Here is a 16,203-nt window from a genome sequence, read left to right on the forward strand (position 1 = left end):
AACACACCTACGATAACCAAAACGTGCCTTATTTGGTGTGAACCTCAGACGGATACAATGACTTGCTAGTAAATGTTCATTAGTCACTGGCTAAAAAACCTTTTAAGTGATTGTGTATAGTGTAGGCGTGACCTTAGACGTGATGAAGTTTTAAATACCTGCGATCTAAAAAATTGTTATAAAAAAGTTATAACAGACCTGCTCAAAAGCAAGACAAATCACATAATAGGCGACCCTTAGGAATTACGATTATAAAATTATTGTCTATGAATCCAAATGACCATTGTCACTTAATAATAAACCTTCACAAAAAAAGAAGATGAAAATTAATGCTCATAACAATGGAATGTGTTTCTCAGAACACAATGTATAATTTGGTGACCAAAAAGGATTGGATGTGGAATTACGCCACTCTTTGATCTTTTGTCGCCTCGGGTATCCGAAAACACAATATCGGTCTAAAATAGTGTAGCTAATAGGCCGCCGTCAGCGCTTTTGATGCATGTGAATTAGTTGGCTTTCGCTTTGTATCCAATCTAGAAAGAGGAAGGATTCGAGGCATAAATCTTCTAAGATCAGATCGCGAGGACACAGATGTAGGAAATAAAGGAAGCGATTGATCAAGGTAAGCAATATTATATTAAAAGATCAGCTAATTGATTAATTTATATCAGTACTTAATTCTGATATACACCATATTATGTTAATTTAAAAAACTATAAGAGCGCGCATGCGGTACCTAGTAGACGTAAGTAATTGTTGAAATATTTGAGAAGTCATCGGACAAACCTGACAAAGAATGAAAAATAATATGGCCCGGAAGATTGAAAATAATGCATTACTTCAAAAGAAAGCAGATTAAGTATCCAGTCGTGGCAACAAAATCCTTAAACATTCAACCGGTTAAGCGGACAGCGTTTTTGCTCGAAATCCCATCATTATACTAGTTATACACCTTTTTATGGCTTCCTCGACCATAGCATGGCTATCTGTGATTAAGATTCCTTTCCAGTCTGGTTTTACTTCCTCGAAATTTGGCTTCTGGCCAATACCCTGGACACATTCGACCATATATCACTCAATGCGAAATAGTCGCATGTATAAACTCTACTATTAATACTGTCTATAATTGGAACGAACCGTCCCATCTACACACTGCTAAGACATTTACACCAATCCAAAAATAATATGGAAAAAATGTTACGGATGTTTCTGTTAAGCTTGTCATCATAATTATCCTGGAATTATCTACCAGTTGTGACCATCCGGAGCAGAAAAGTCCTCCACACAGCAAACATTATTTTAAATTTTCCATCGTCTTAAAATCAAATCGGGAGGTCAGTTGTGACAGTGAAACGTCTGCTATATTTGGCTACAAGTTCAAATCAAATGTATTTGTAGCTTGATGATGTAATCTTTCAACAGTGTGCTTTTCATTTTCTCCTTTTATAAATGTATAGGTTTCGAAATTTTTGTAGCACGTAATGTCACGTTTCCAATAAACATTGTCAAGCCAGCGTTCATTGCACTGTTTTGATCATTGTCAGTAGTGTAGTGCTTAGTAATTACGGCAACTGTAATTGATGCAATACTTTTTACGTCAAAGCAATAATGAGCTATTGAGATCATCATATAATGACAGCAAATTGCGATTATCCTCATGACATGCCGCACGATTCAGCTATGAATTTTAGGTGAAAACGGTCAAAATCGTGGTAAATTAATAACAATGTATCTTTTCTAAGAAAGCTGGAGTAATCTTTACGAATACTTGGTCCAAAATGACCAATGTATTTCTAACATCATACTTTTCAAACGTTATAGTTAACTAAAACATGTTCTTGGAAAAGCTAACTTTATTTGTTATGCTTTTAATAATTATACAGTGTATGACCTCGAATATAGAATAAAAAATTCAGTTGTTGGTTAGACATACACGTTACTGGTGAAGTTATGGTCGTATAAGTAGAGTAACCTTAAATTGTGTAATACCTAGAAAGTATCATAAAGTGTTGTTTTCGCCCCATAGAACTTCTATTAATGTAAAATACATTTTACATTAATAGGGTTCATACTAAGCTTTATGGGCAATTAGGACATAATAAGGGAGTGGGTGAACAGGTCATATTATTTTTACTGTTTGGTAGTAACGGAAAAATTAAAGGTAAGTACTTGAAAATTTCCGAGAAATAGATGGGTGGTCGGTACTACACATACGACTCATGAGATCCCTGGGCCACCTCGCATACACCAATCAAGGCGAGGTAGGCACAGCCTTCTTCTGAGCTGATCGTACTTTTATTATAAAAAAAAACTCAAGTGATTTTGCTCTTGGTCGCGTTAATGACAAATAGATGGAGTTGTATAACGGCACTGAAGGTAGGTCAAATTTGAAGAACCATATTAAAGTGGAGTAGGTAGGTTTGAGCTAGATACGATAGTATACCACGATTATAGACCATTTGTGTTTGTCAGGTGAACAAATGGTCCCGTTCAATGCTGGCCATTAGGCCTAATGTGCCGTCTCATTTGAGACGAGTCATGGTGACCGCTAGTCCAGACCGTGTTACATTTGAACAATTTAATCGTTGGTAGTAGATTGCAAAGTTACAGGAGATTCTATCTTTCATCAAAATCGGTTCAAAAGTATAAGAGTAAAAGCGTGACAGACAGACAGAGTTACTTTCCTATTTATAATATAACTTAGTAGGGAAGTGGGCCAAGAATGAAATGGACGAAGTTACAACCTGTGATGAAAAAAGTACAATATTAAATCTAGTTATAAATACTGACAACAGCATCATAACCAAAAGGAGAAGAAGAAGCTGAGAAGAATTTCTTGGTAACCTATTAATTAAGGTAGGTAACTAAAGTTTTGTTTGGACCTGTTGAATATTATAACTTCATGACCAAAATCGTTTTGTGTTTTGATTATGGAATAGAACCTATGATTATAATAGTGCTGTTTTTCTAAACGTGCAACATTCGCCTTGGTCTATATGAGGTTTTAAGGTTGACTAAGGCCGTCGACCCATTCGGTATCGATTGCTGTAGTTTGTAGGGCAAGCGGAAAGCCAGCTCTAATCACGCCCTGTGTTAGGTCAAGAAATTTCTATTCATAATTTCTATGTCAGGTTACGAAATAAATATTATTATTTTTTATAGGTAGATTATGCTCGCCGCACCCACTTGAAGGGAAAAAATCTCGTTTATTCTGCGTTCTCATGGTAGTTTCCGGATGTTAAAGCGTCTGATAGACACTCGCTAAGTTGGCAATACTGTAATGTTTTATATTTTTTATGTGTTTTTTTTTCAGGTTTTACTTCATTTGTTGAAAGGAATTTTATAGTTATTAAAATCTTCTAGTAACCTCGACCGAAGTAAAGATTGCAGATATAAAAAAACGTAGCCGACGAACATGAGACTCTAATAAGCAAGGTTATTACAATCACAACGAGAAGAAAAAAACCGTTGCAGAGGCAGACTTAGTTATCATCAAAGTACTCAGACTAGACTCCTATTCAAGTTAAGGGTCGAAGAAACAAAAAAAGCGCTAGGTACTAAAGCTCCAGTGTAAAGGACCTTGACGCGTTTTTTCCGGACCAGTATTGCGAAAAAAAGTGTTAATCCGTTTCCGTTATTAAAATGTCACATGCGTTGGTGGTCGGAATAAAAAAGACGCCATGCACATAATCAAATACTACCGCGCCCATGTCCCAATGAATGTCTGGGTCATTGATGGACACATAGAATGGATGATGGAATGGAAGACATGGATTGAAGATTGATTGCAAAATCATGCTCTTAGAGTGAGGGAAAATATCGGAACTTGCAGATACAGCATATAGGTCAATCAAGACCCAATATAGGTTTGGTTCCAATGCAAAGGGTACGAAAGTCAGACGGGAGTAGCTTAGAAAAAGAAACTGACGTACGCAATCCAGAATCGTGGTGAAAGTCCTACTCTGGTTTGCTTTCCAAACAGGTGAGGACGCCATTGGGAATGAAAAGATAGATCGAAAAAACTATTGCACCATAAGAGTAAAACATAAAAAACAAAACAAAAGAGACAGTGATGGTACAAAGGCGGACTTATCGCTAATGCAATCACTTCCAGTCAACCTTTGGGTGGAAGGAAACCAAACAGGAGATTGCGTTGGCGCAGAGTAATATAAATAAACAAAATGTATAGTATCTAAGAAACATTATTTGCAATAACCTTCCATCGAAGTGACAATTTTCACGGCATTGCTAATCGATATTGTTTATTTTGGTGTTAATAACACAGTCGTCATGATGGCTCGTAGTTTTGGCGCGTTTACAAACACGTCACAGCTCGGACGTAGAGATCAAGGTCTCGGGTATTGTGGTTGGCAATTGAGTGCCATTATAATGTTGCGTTAGGTTTTGCTAAATCCAAGGTTTACTAGACACACGCAAAGCGTAGCGATACATGGAACAATTTTGATGGCTTAGTAGTACTCTTTAATATAAATCTGTGACTTCTGAATTTAGTATGTTGTTGATTTTTTATAAATTGTTTATAAATGTTGTTTTAACAGAAATACAAGTAAATCATTAAAACAAGTTTGTATTTAAATTAAAGTGTCCGTACGAATTTGTTTTGTTTTGAATGTTTTCCATATATTTTTTTTCCTTTTCCGATCGACTAAACATATGAGATAACTACGGTTCGATCCTTGGGGTAAATTTGCTTAATCACTACTGTCTAGGTTACTATTAATCTTAGGTTCATTTTTACTTTAAAACCTAATGAAATTAATGTGTATTTGTTTATTGTGTAGTTCGTATAGTACCGCTAATGCACACGTCACGTGTAAAATGACTATTAGAAAAACAAATCTGACGTAGGATTATTTTTCCTGGATCTACGTAAATTACAATCTTATTTATTGTTTTTGGTATCCATCGTCTATATTTGGCGCATTTGCACGCACTCTCATTTTTCACGTCATTAAATTCCGTACGGCATAGGCAGAGCTAATAGTTACATGTTTCTTAGGCCACGCTGAAATCGATGGCATAATAAAGGAACTGAGATTTAGATGTGACAGGTTGTTAGGCCGTGGCTCAAAGGAGGATAAACAAAGTTTAAGTAAGTTTTTTTATTATTTTCTTTTCCATTGATATTGCCTTTTCTTTGATTATCTTTTACAAACTGCACGGGAAGAGAAGCGGCTGAAGTAAAATTTTACGAAATATCAACCACAGTTAGTAATAAACTACCAAAAGTATACTTATTACACAATTTTAAATTCTTGATTTACCGCTCAGGTGATTTGTCGAAGGTCAATGGGACAATTTAACAAGTTGAACATACTACGTGTCCAATTTACAATGTGCTAGATATGAGACAAACAGTCGTATTTAATTTGTTACGTTTTTCACGAACAGCGGAAAATGTTTTTGCGCGGTAGCCGGTACGTGTAGATATTTTTATTCAAATTTAATTACCAGGCAGTGTTACAGACGCATATGTAGTAGTCATTTATTTTTATACACATATGTAGTAAATTGTAAATAAACTTTACCTAGGTATATAAATAATATAGTTTTTACTCGCACCTTCGCCCGTGTGAATTAATTACAAAAGAATACAGGTTTTTCTCAAATTCTACGGCGACTGAAACTTACCCTATGTAACGTTCTACGTATGTCCTTCTCCAGCTTCTCCAGTTAAATACCTATACTTACGCCAAATATAAAGACGATTGGTTCTGAAGATAACGCGCGAAGAAGTATCAAACAAACTTACTTTCGCATTTAATATTGGTTGGGATACATCTAAATGGAGATGTAAAATATGTTATAAGGAAACAACAACAAGAGGCATAAGTTGTTTTAAGACTTTACTTCCAAAATATTTATCTCAATATTAATATATGTTTTAAGGAGGAAAATCCTTCATGAGTATCTAATAAAAGAACGAAGGTTGATTTGCATCTAGTTAATATTTAAAAACAATATGCTACACAGTTAGCGACTCTTGCTTGCGACTTGGCTGCCGTTTATTTAGTTTACGTAACATTTGACGGTTTTCTTTAAGTTGTAGTCATGGCAAAAACTATTGTGGTTCATTTATGTTACGTAAAAAGAGAAAGTGCTATCAAAGATCTTGGTATCCTTGGTAAAAACACCTTTTTAAAAAATGCTAAAAAAAGGTACAGTGAAATGTTGCTCCTGATAAGGAGCTAAATAAATTTTAGAATTTAGTTAACAAGTAGAGAATGATATTTTGTACATCAGTTATGATCTTGAGTGTCTTGCAACAGAAAAAACTAGATTTTGTCGTAGTTAAAAGCCATTTATAAATATAGTTTTTATTATAGTTCTATTGAAATGAAAAATGCAACTATACATGCATTCTTTTTCAGGCACCTTTTGAAAATTAAGACTTACAAAATAAAAAAAAGGACAAAATTTTATCATGTAACTAGAATGACAAAAAATATATAATATTGTTATTTTAAGATTAGATAAAGATGCAGTCAAAACGATAACCGTGGAAAATACTTACAATTTGACTGTTGCATGACAGGTAGAGTGCTCAATAGTTAAGACTTTACAAAAGATACACAAATATCAGGGTTTACGATCTCGTCGCTAAAAATTATTCATTCACTTATATAAAAAATAAAAAAAAAAATAATTATGTAATAACTGTTCTGCCCGAACCTTGAGAATTCTTTCCCTTAAACTCTGTCCTTAGATATAATCAGTCAGTTTTTTTGTTTGTTTTTAAACTCTTTATTGCACATAAAAAAGGTAACAAAAAATAGAAAACAGTCATTGGATTTAAAAGAATTTGTACTTACAATGGCAGACTTATCCCACTAGGGATTTCTTCCAGTCAACCAAAATATAAAGGAAAATTGTCAGTCATATTGTATATATGCCAAATACAGGTTTTTGATCAATAACTTTATTTTTTTAGATATATATTTTTTTAAATTTACATACATAAATATAATCACGTCTATATCCCTTGCGGGGTCAACGTCTTAATACTAATATGCCCCGGTCAGTTGTTTGGCTTAATGATAAAATTGATTTTTATTTAACAATATGCTTGACCGCGACTTGTTCTGACTTGACTTGTTCCAAGAGCATACGAAATCAGGAGAAATATATTTCTATAATATTTTATAAGTAAACATTTCTTTATTTAACATACCAGAAAAACATCCAATGTTTCAAGTTTTATTGCTTGGAAAAATAATGGTGTTTGCACAGCTGTTGCCCTTGAAACAAAAGAAGCTGTAACTTGTGTGTTTACTTAAGGAAAGAAATACCAATGTATTGGAAAAATTCATCAGTTTCTTAAAGTATTTTAACTTAAACAATAAGACTTCATTGTAAGCAAGACTCATTAAACCTCCCAACAAACATTTAGGCGACGATTAGAGCTTATTTTGTTACTTAGTGGGCTACAAAGGCATTACAGTAGCAACACTTATGACTATTGGCGATAAAGTGGCGTACCAAGTAACGTATATCACTTCTACTTATAATACAGAGTTACAAGCGCGACAATTAGGCGAGCTTAAAGGTTATGGATGTATTATGGCAAATCTTAACACTGTTGTACATGCACAGCATTTTGTGTTATAGCTTTAAGTGAATCTTAGAACTCTAAGATCTAAATAAGAATAAGAATTAGCTACTACCTCCAAAAGTGCTATGCAGGTGATAATAAACTCTTTACAAGAACCTAAAGTTGCACAATAGCGTTAATAAGCGCTACCAGCCTTACAATAGTGTTTATTTAATCTTATATAGAACCAAATGCTTGAAGTTATACAAAACTCTCTTGCATTACCTTAAGTCAAATAGGAGTATAATTTTTCGCTATAACAGATCCTATAGCGTCTATTGTTACTTTTTTGTGACTAAAGGTAAAGTAATAGCGCTTAAGGTCACTACTGTATTTCTTATATTGACTACTTGTTTTTGACAATGGCGTCGCAACCAAAATAAACAAAAATTGTTGTAAATACGTGGAAATGTTTTCAGTAAATAGACAACATACATCGGGCGCTCGAATTATTTGCCAATAAATATGTAACATATTCACAGTGTACTTCCCTTCGCAGCAAAAATATGCTTTCATTTCTCACCATACAATATCACTTTTTTTTGTTTAATATAAAAATCATTAGTCGTAAACTTATAGCCATTGAAAATAAAATTATTTATTATTAGATCACAAAATTAGTTTAATTATCTTGAATAGCGTTCAGACCGTTACAAAACACCTATTTACCTCCCTTTTAGCGCTTGAAAATATAATTAACGCCTTTGTATCTCTACTGTACCGCTTAAGGAGTCAGTTGACGCTTATTTACCCCTCTTGTATCGCTAAGAGATCCTGTTACCGCTATAATAACTTTCTTATAGCACTAATTGTACCTCTTAGCCAATTACCATAACTCTTGTATACCGTCATTATACAACCTTAAGTAATATAAAAATTGTGCCCAATTCGGGGGTAAAGTAGGGTTAGAGCGCGCTCTAACACTAATTTGTTACACCCATAAACCACTTTAGAATCTAGTTAGCGCTTTTATAGACTTATTATAAATCTTACTTTAGCGCCTAATTGTTACTTGGGCTAATACAAAATACAAATATTGTCACTTCACCTTATGTAGTCTCTGCGCCCCTTTGGTAAAGAGGCGTGATTTTTATGTAGGTTTGCACAAAATACTCGGTACAATTTGTGTCGTAGTGATAATCGTTCACTATGACATGTTTTTTTTAACACTTTCGAAGAGATGGGTGTTTAAAATATTCCTACCGTATTTAAATTTACCTACCTATCCATATAATGATGTAATAGCTCCTTCCAAATAAACGTTACTTCAACTTTTGTATTTAGTGACTGTCTTCACCATAAGGAATTAAAGCGTGATATTACGCAAGCCAAAAAGCTGAACGTGGATGAGTCTTTTCAAGACTGTTGGCTCTGTCTACCCCACAAGGGATATAGACGTGATTATATGTATGTATGTATTACGTATTATTATAGTATTAGTCATAATATTTGCTGTCGGTGTCTGATCCATGATGGTCATGACAAATTCATATTGCAGATTTTTCAACATCCGTGTAAGTACGTTAATTAATATCCCAAATATAATAGTTTGACAGTACATAATTTAATAACCATTATGTAATACCTACAACGTATCATGTGGTTGGACACTAGATACAGTGAAACATAAAACCTTGCAACACTGCATTCAAACCTTCGCGTGGATTCGATACATGTTAATTTGAAATCCATACATTAACACCATTATCAGCGATTTGAATCGGATTTGTTGCCGAAATGTAATTTGCTTATATATTTGTAATATATTTACATATTTCTTTGTTTAAGGAGGACTACATCAACAGGGACACAAGAAAATGGGGGAAAATCAAGGACCATTGCAGTTTTACCCTATTTTTCATATCTGTTTTCGCAATTATGAAACTTATAGATATGTACTAGAAAATTGTATAAAATAAATCTTATCGTGGTTTTTATGCTTATTATTCATCATACTGACGTTAACCAGATGCTGTTACGCCCACTGTCTGATTATTCACACTGATTTGTAATGGTAAAACAACTGTTAAAATCAGTTTGTTATAAGTTAGCTAAATTCCTTATCAAGGTGCTCTAAAGCCTGATTACGGAATGTTTTAATATACATTTAATAATATTAAACGTAACATAAAACATATAATCACGTCTATATCCGTCGCGGGGTAAACAGAGCCATCAGTCATCAAAAGACTAAAATTCTGTTTGGGGAAATAATAAAAAATTGTCATTTCTATTTATTTACAGGTTACGAGCACATCGCCTTAAAGAGGAATCCCAACAATATTACTTTGACCAATACGATAAAAACTAAACTTTGTTTGCCCTAACCTTTGTAAATTCTACAAACATTTTGTAAAGATAATATCGGCTGGAAAAACTATGAACCTGAACCATTTTCACACCATCAGCAGTATTTTGCTTCTTAAAGGAGCTATGATGGTGCGACGGAGACTGATCCAGAACTCAAAACAGAATGAGTTACAAATAACGTAGAAACGTAACAAAATACAAATGGCTGATGAAGAAGTGTTATACTCGAGACGGGTTAAACCACGGGAATTAGCAGTATCTTCAAGGTAACAATGGCACCGAGTCGTCTTCGTGAAAGCAGATTTATCGCTCAAGCGTTTTATGACATTTTTCAATGGAGAAATTTTGTATTGTGTTGTGCATTCAGAGATAAGTGACAATACTGGAATGACTCGGTTATTTGCATTGGTGTGTTTGTAGACCCCATAGAATTTTAGTTTACATATTTAAGTTTCGTGATTTATTTTTACAATGTTATAACGTCCATGAAATTGACTTCCATCTATCATCATAATTTGTTCAATTCTCAGGTCTCACGAGATTCCTCCATACATTTCTAACGACTTTTAATTAAGCTCTTACTTTTAAATACTCCATAATATAGTTTTAAATTGGTACGAACAAACTTTGTTGAATTTGTACCTACTTTGCCATGTTTACTTTCACCAGTCTTTTAAAAATACTTCGAAGTATGTCACATAACACACTGTGTGATAACGTTATTTACTTTTACTTTTTTACCGTTGACATTGTAAAAAGGTCACCAAATAAAAAAACCAACAGAAAAATTTAACTTTGGCATTGGGTATGATTTTTGCTTTTCTGCCTACAACATCACCTCACAGAATTATTAATATCATTAGATTAATGTTTATAATAAACAACCTTTTCCATCTCTTCTAAAGACATGATCATATTGAAATTATCAATTTTATCACGTTTTAAAAACAATTATGCTTCTTATACATATATAACTCATACACTATCGAACGTACATCAATACGCATACAAATAAAGCATTGCATAATCTAAGAATAGGTTTTCAACCATTTCCCACGACCACGACTCAATAGTAATATAGTGGAATGCTCCGCTGCTTACACATATAAATGATGTATTCAGTACAGACAGACATGTTAAAGAGAAATTCTTTACGGCTTTTGCTTTATTTGCTTTCACCGTATAATTACCCATTAACTATTTGAACTTTAAATATTTAACAAATAATAAAGCGGTGTTGCATTTGTAGGGTAAATATTTTATTTAAATTCACATTTGCATATATTATAATTTTTATAATTGGAGTGATTTTGTCTCTAAAAGATATAGTTCAATTTAATTGGACGTCTCACAATTATTGTTGTTATTTCTTAGCGATGTTAATAACACCACGTTTTGTTGTTTTAATTTTGTTTGGTGAATTAATATAATAATTATCACATCTCTTACCGTATCGGATATATAAGCTAGGTTGAATACCATTATAGAAGATTATGTACCACTTACAAATCCTTTAACGCTCCATGAAAAGTATGGCATGTTTAAAAAGTTAATAAATGTATCCTTGTTAAAATGCCACTTCGAATTCACCATTTCAAATAGTCAACGAACTGAGACGATAGACGCAGCCTGTTAATGTCCGGGTGCAGTTAAGGAACTTGCTTTTTATAAGGCTTCCTGACACGCGAAACGGCGTGGGAAAATTGAGGGACCAAAGTCACCTCCCTAGGGAACGCCGCCTCGAACGATAATGGAAGCTATAATTTAAGCAAACTGGCGAGTTGATGAATAAGTAAGTATTATTTCCTTTTGAAATGAGAATAATAATTAGCATTTCACTTGCTATGGATTACATGTAGTACTTACTTTTATCAGTAATTGGATTAAAAGCTTATTGCGTGTGAAATTACTTGTTTTGATGTAATTTAATCCTTATGTAGCGGATTGACCTTGAAAAAAATATTTTATCAATGTTATGTATTATATTTCGAATATGGTTAGCTTTACTTTCACTCGCTATAATAATAAGTGCCTCATTATATAAATACATGGTATTTAACCTACATAACCTTATCAAAATTGACCAAATCGGAGCAGATAACGTAAGAACCATCTTGGTGTAAACTCGAGACGCTTTCACCAGCGTTTGGTTTAATTTCTCAACGTTGGCAACACCGAACCATGTTGAGTAACAGATGGTAACATCGAGAGAACGGTAAGGACCGCCTCATCTATATCAATTTATGCAATTAATCTGTTACAATTGTAACTTTGAAATTCAGTGATTTACAATAAGATGCGGAAAGATAAAATACTAATTGAGATAATAATAAGAAAGGGCAATTGAGTGTAATAATGATTATATAACAACCCTAAAAGAAATGTAAAACATATTAACTAAAACAATTTTCTTAACATTTATAATGATATTAGCATGAAAATCTGTAAAACAAATATTACTTATACTAATCAGCTGTACAAAATACTAAAAAAAAAAGTATACTGATGATCTCACAGAGGAAAGTTAAGGTTTATAAAACACCTAATGTTATTTATAGGACGACGAGAATATAATTATAGTCTATAGATACGTCAGCACGCCCTTAACCAGAGATAAATGGAGATATTTGAATGTTTATTTATGTACCAACAATGAGAAGGGTCATACAATTCTGGACAGGCACATGTTTTCACACGCGGGGGCGCAGCGTGCTCATTCGCCCATTGCCGGAGTTTATAAACTGAAAGTTGAGTTTGTAAACATTTCTAATCACGATGTGTCTTATTTTTAATCAAAATCCAAATATACCAAGCAAAAACACTACATCAATAGATATTATGAATATTTTAAAGGAAGTACCAAGGATGGTCTTAAGGACTGTTAAGCGTTAGTTATCATATTTTTTACATGCGCATCAAGAGTTTGTGGTGTTTATACAATTGCTAGCTGTATTAGCACTTATATTTGCTAAAGTTAGTGATAAGTCGTTGGTTATGTAGGTCGCAGCTAGAGTGAAAGTAAAAGAACAGCTTTGATAAGGAATTTTAATAGGTAGTTATGGTCATAAAACGGATAACACTAGCATTTGTGAGCCTAGGAAAACGAGTTAGTCAGAAGTGTCTGATTTTTAAAGTGAATGGGTGTTTTTAGGAATTCTCCAAAATTATAAGGGTTGGCATCAGCCCTAAAACAAACCGTATAATCTTGTTAAATTCAGGAAAAATAAAGCATTAATATACATATATATAACTAGTATAATACTGCGGCATGGTGACTGATACTCGTAGTTCTCACTTCACATGCATACCGTTCCCAGATAATTTCTTCGCATGGAGTTACTTAGATAATAGTGATAGGCTGAGAAAGACACCGCAGAGAAACAAAAACCTTGTGACATTGTGGTGCCTCTCGGAATCTGTTACATCCGCGATCAGAAGACAATAAAATTGTTATATGTACTCGCAAACCTTCGACGTGGTTTCCATAGTTTTTAAGAGCTTTTTGTCTTCCATTAGTAACGTGCGAATGCGACGATGTTAACAAAACCTATTATATATTTCTATTATATGATAATTCGTAGATTTATTCGTATTCGTATATTCATCAAGAATTTTTAATTGCAATGGTAAAAGCATGGTGTTTTCCCAACTTGTAAGATGAGTAAAGTAAAGAGTGATTCTGATTCTGAATTGTAAATAGGTAACTCAAATCAATATCTAGCGGAGGATGGTCTCTTGGACCATGAATAAGTTTCTACGTAGATAGGTATGTTATGTATCAGGTATCCTGGGCACATCTACATTAGCTCAGAAATATTTTATTTATATATTTTACTAAATACCTACTTACTATAAAAAGATAGATCTAAATATTGTGAAAAGTATGACAAAATAATTTTGGTTTTGTGACATGCCAAATTTTTTTTTGATTAATAATAAATTTTGAGCTTTAATTTTGTATTTTTTATAACATTGGGTATATTATAAAAAATACAAAATTAAAGGTTAATATTTTGCGTTAAAATTACATAATGTTCAAAATGTTGAATAATATTATACGGATGACAAAATTTTGAAGTAAGTAGGTAGATATTAATTTATATTACTGTAATTTTGTCATTTTAAATTAAATATTTAATTGTCAGATAGGTATCCTATCCTATCTGATATTTATATATCTCAATAAATTTATTTTGATTTTCCAGGGAAACGTTTCCAATGATGGTTATTCAAGGAAAAATAAAAATTACTTAGTTAAAAAAAAATTGAATATACGTTTTTTCTCATATTCTTTTTTTTTGTGCATAAAAGAGTTTACAAACAAACGAGTGATTTATCTACATGTTATTGATACTTAAATGATCGTTATCATTACACCGATACCTGTTTAATGACGTCATCGTGACGTGCCGCTTGCATGAGTCAGATAGAAAGAGATGAAAACATTTTAGTCTCATCTACATTTAACAAGAATGTGGTTTCAAATATTGGTCACAAATATTTTAGTGCCTAGCTTGAAGTAGAACAAAAAAATAAGTAGGTACAAATTTTGGTCATGGACAATAAAATAATGTAAAATTCAATTCCATAATTGTCTTTTTCTGCATTGCCTATGTGGGCTGAAGGAAAAAAAAAAAAAATTGATGACATTAATTTGACAGGTACCAAACTTACAATACGTCTGGGGTTGGCCTCTTTGTGAGTCTAACACAAGTTCAAAAGCCGATTCTGTAAGGTGTTTAGAATATGTAAGCGCAAATAGAAGTAATCGTGACAGCTCATGGGGAGCAGGTAGCAGAGCAAACAATGATAGCTCTCCCCTTTTTTACCATTGCACTTGACTGCGCTCGCACAATCGTTGCACCTGACTGCACTTTAGCAATTTAACTATAGTTTACAATGACACGAGAAAGTTTCATAATATTGATTTAAAATATTTTTATAAGTATAAATTTAGTTGTATTTATTAAATTTTAATGTTTAAAAATATTACAATGTTTTAGAAAATAGTAGTTACTATTCCTTTGAATATAAAATTTATTACAATGTTTCAGAGAATAGTACTATTCCTTTGAATATAAATTTCGTCTCCGTGTAGTTGTCAATTTCTTAATTAGGTTTATAAAAGCACCTTATTGGAGTGCTCTATCATTTGTAGGGAGATTTTCCCGAATAGAATTAATACCTATTCTTCCTAAAAGCTAGGTACTTATTTACCTATCTTTTGGAATACGAGACTCTCTCTTTAGTTTAAGTTCTATTCCTAATATTAAACTTAAATTCCTAATTCTAAATATTTAAATAAACAAAAAAAATATAACAAAAGAAACATACCTTGACCACAAATTGCCCGCCTAACAAACAAGAATGGGGCAAGCGTCGTCGGCGATGATGATAAAAGCCTCCAAGTCAAGGACCAAAGGCACAACACAAGAAAACTTGTTGTCACTCTTTCGAAACTAAGCACTGAAAGAACACAGAACGAAAAACTAACACAATAATTCCAAATCAATGTTTTGAACACGCAAATCTATTTCGTTTTATCTAAGTAACATAAAACGTTGTGCTTTTAATATAAAACAGGTTTTATTTACGATTGTCAAACACAGCACCGAGAACACACCTATGAATCACACTGGAGTTTCGCGTTGACTGAATGTAATCCGAGACAAAGACAGCGCCATTCCGTCAGAGGGAGATGGACGATACGTGGGTGGGAAGACGACCGCTACTATGCAGTGCACACTGTTCTACGTTCTACTTTCCTAGAATGAAACGCCGATTAATATTTTTTATTTTCATGATTTCTTCTTAACATGAGAAATTGAGGTGAAAAATCAATTGACTCTTTAATTGTCATATGTAAAGCCTTCAACATCTGTAAGCGAAACGAGAGAAAATAGCTTAACTCTTTAATATCTTAACTATTGCGTTATGAATGATTTTGCTTACGTCTACATTTTGTAGTCCATATCATCGTACAATGAATAAGACAGATTCATGAGGTATAATTTTTTGCCTCAAATATAATTTATTCAAATGATCTTTATTAGTACCTTGGTACCAAAATAGTGCTTTAAAAAATTCCCTTTCAGCATCATATAAAAAATGTACTTATAGCTAGGAAATAGATATTTTGATAGTTACATACATACATAAAATCACGCCTCTTTCCCGGAGGGGTAGGCAGAGACTACCTCTTTCCACTTGCCACGATCTCTGCATACTTCTTTCGCTTCGTCCACATTCATAACTCTCTTCATACAAGCTCGGCGGTT

At 33.1% G+C, this 16,203-nt stretch overlaps 1 protein-coding gene across 3 annotated transcripts in view; it reads right to left on the reverse strand.

Annotated features, from left to right (window-relative positions):
• LOC106135078 (rab11 family-interacting protein 4) overlaps positions 1 to 15,565 on the reverse strand; it is a 67,964-nt gene extending 52,399 nt beyond the window's left edge. For all 3 annotated transcript variants that reach the window (XM_060946704.1, XM_013335265.2, XM_013335264.2), the window contains exon 1: positions 15,260 to 15,565. The gene's annotated coding sequence lies outside the window, so the exon portion shown is untranslated. The remainder of the gene's footprint in view (positions 1 to 15,259) is intronic.
• Positions 15,566 to 16,203: the final 638 nt, after the last annotated feature.

Source organism: Amyelois transitella, chromosome 11 (genome assembly GCF_032362555.1).
Source record: "Amyelois transitella isolate CPQ chromosome 11, ilAmyTran1.1, whole genome shotgun sequence".
NCBI classification, from domain to species: domain Eukaryota; kingdom Metazoa; phylum Arthropoda; class Insecta; order Lepidoptera; family Pyralidae; genus Amyelois; species Amyelois transitella.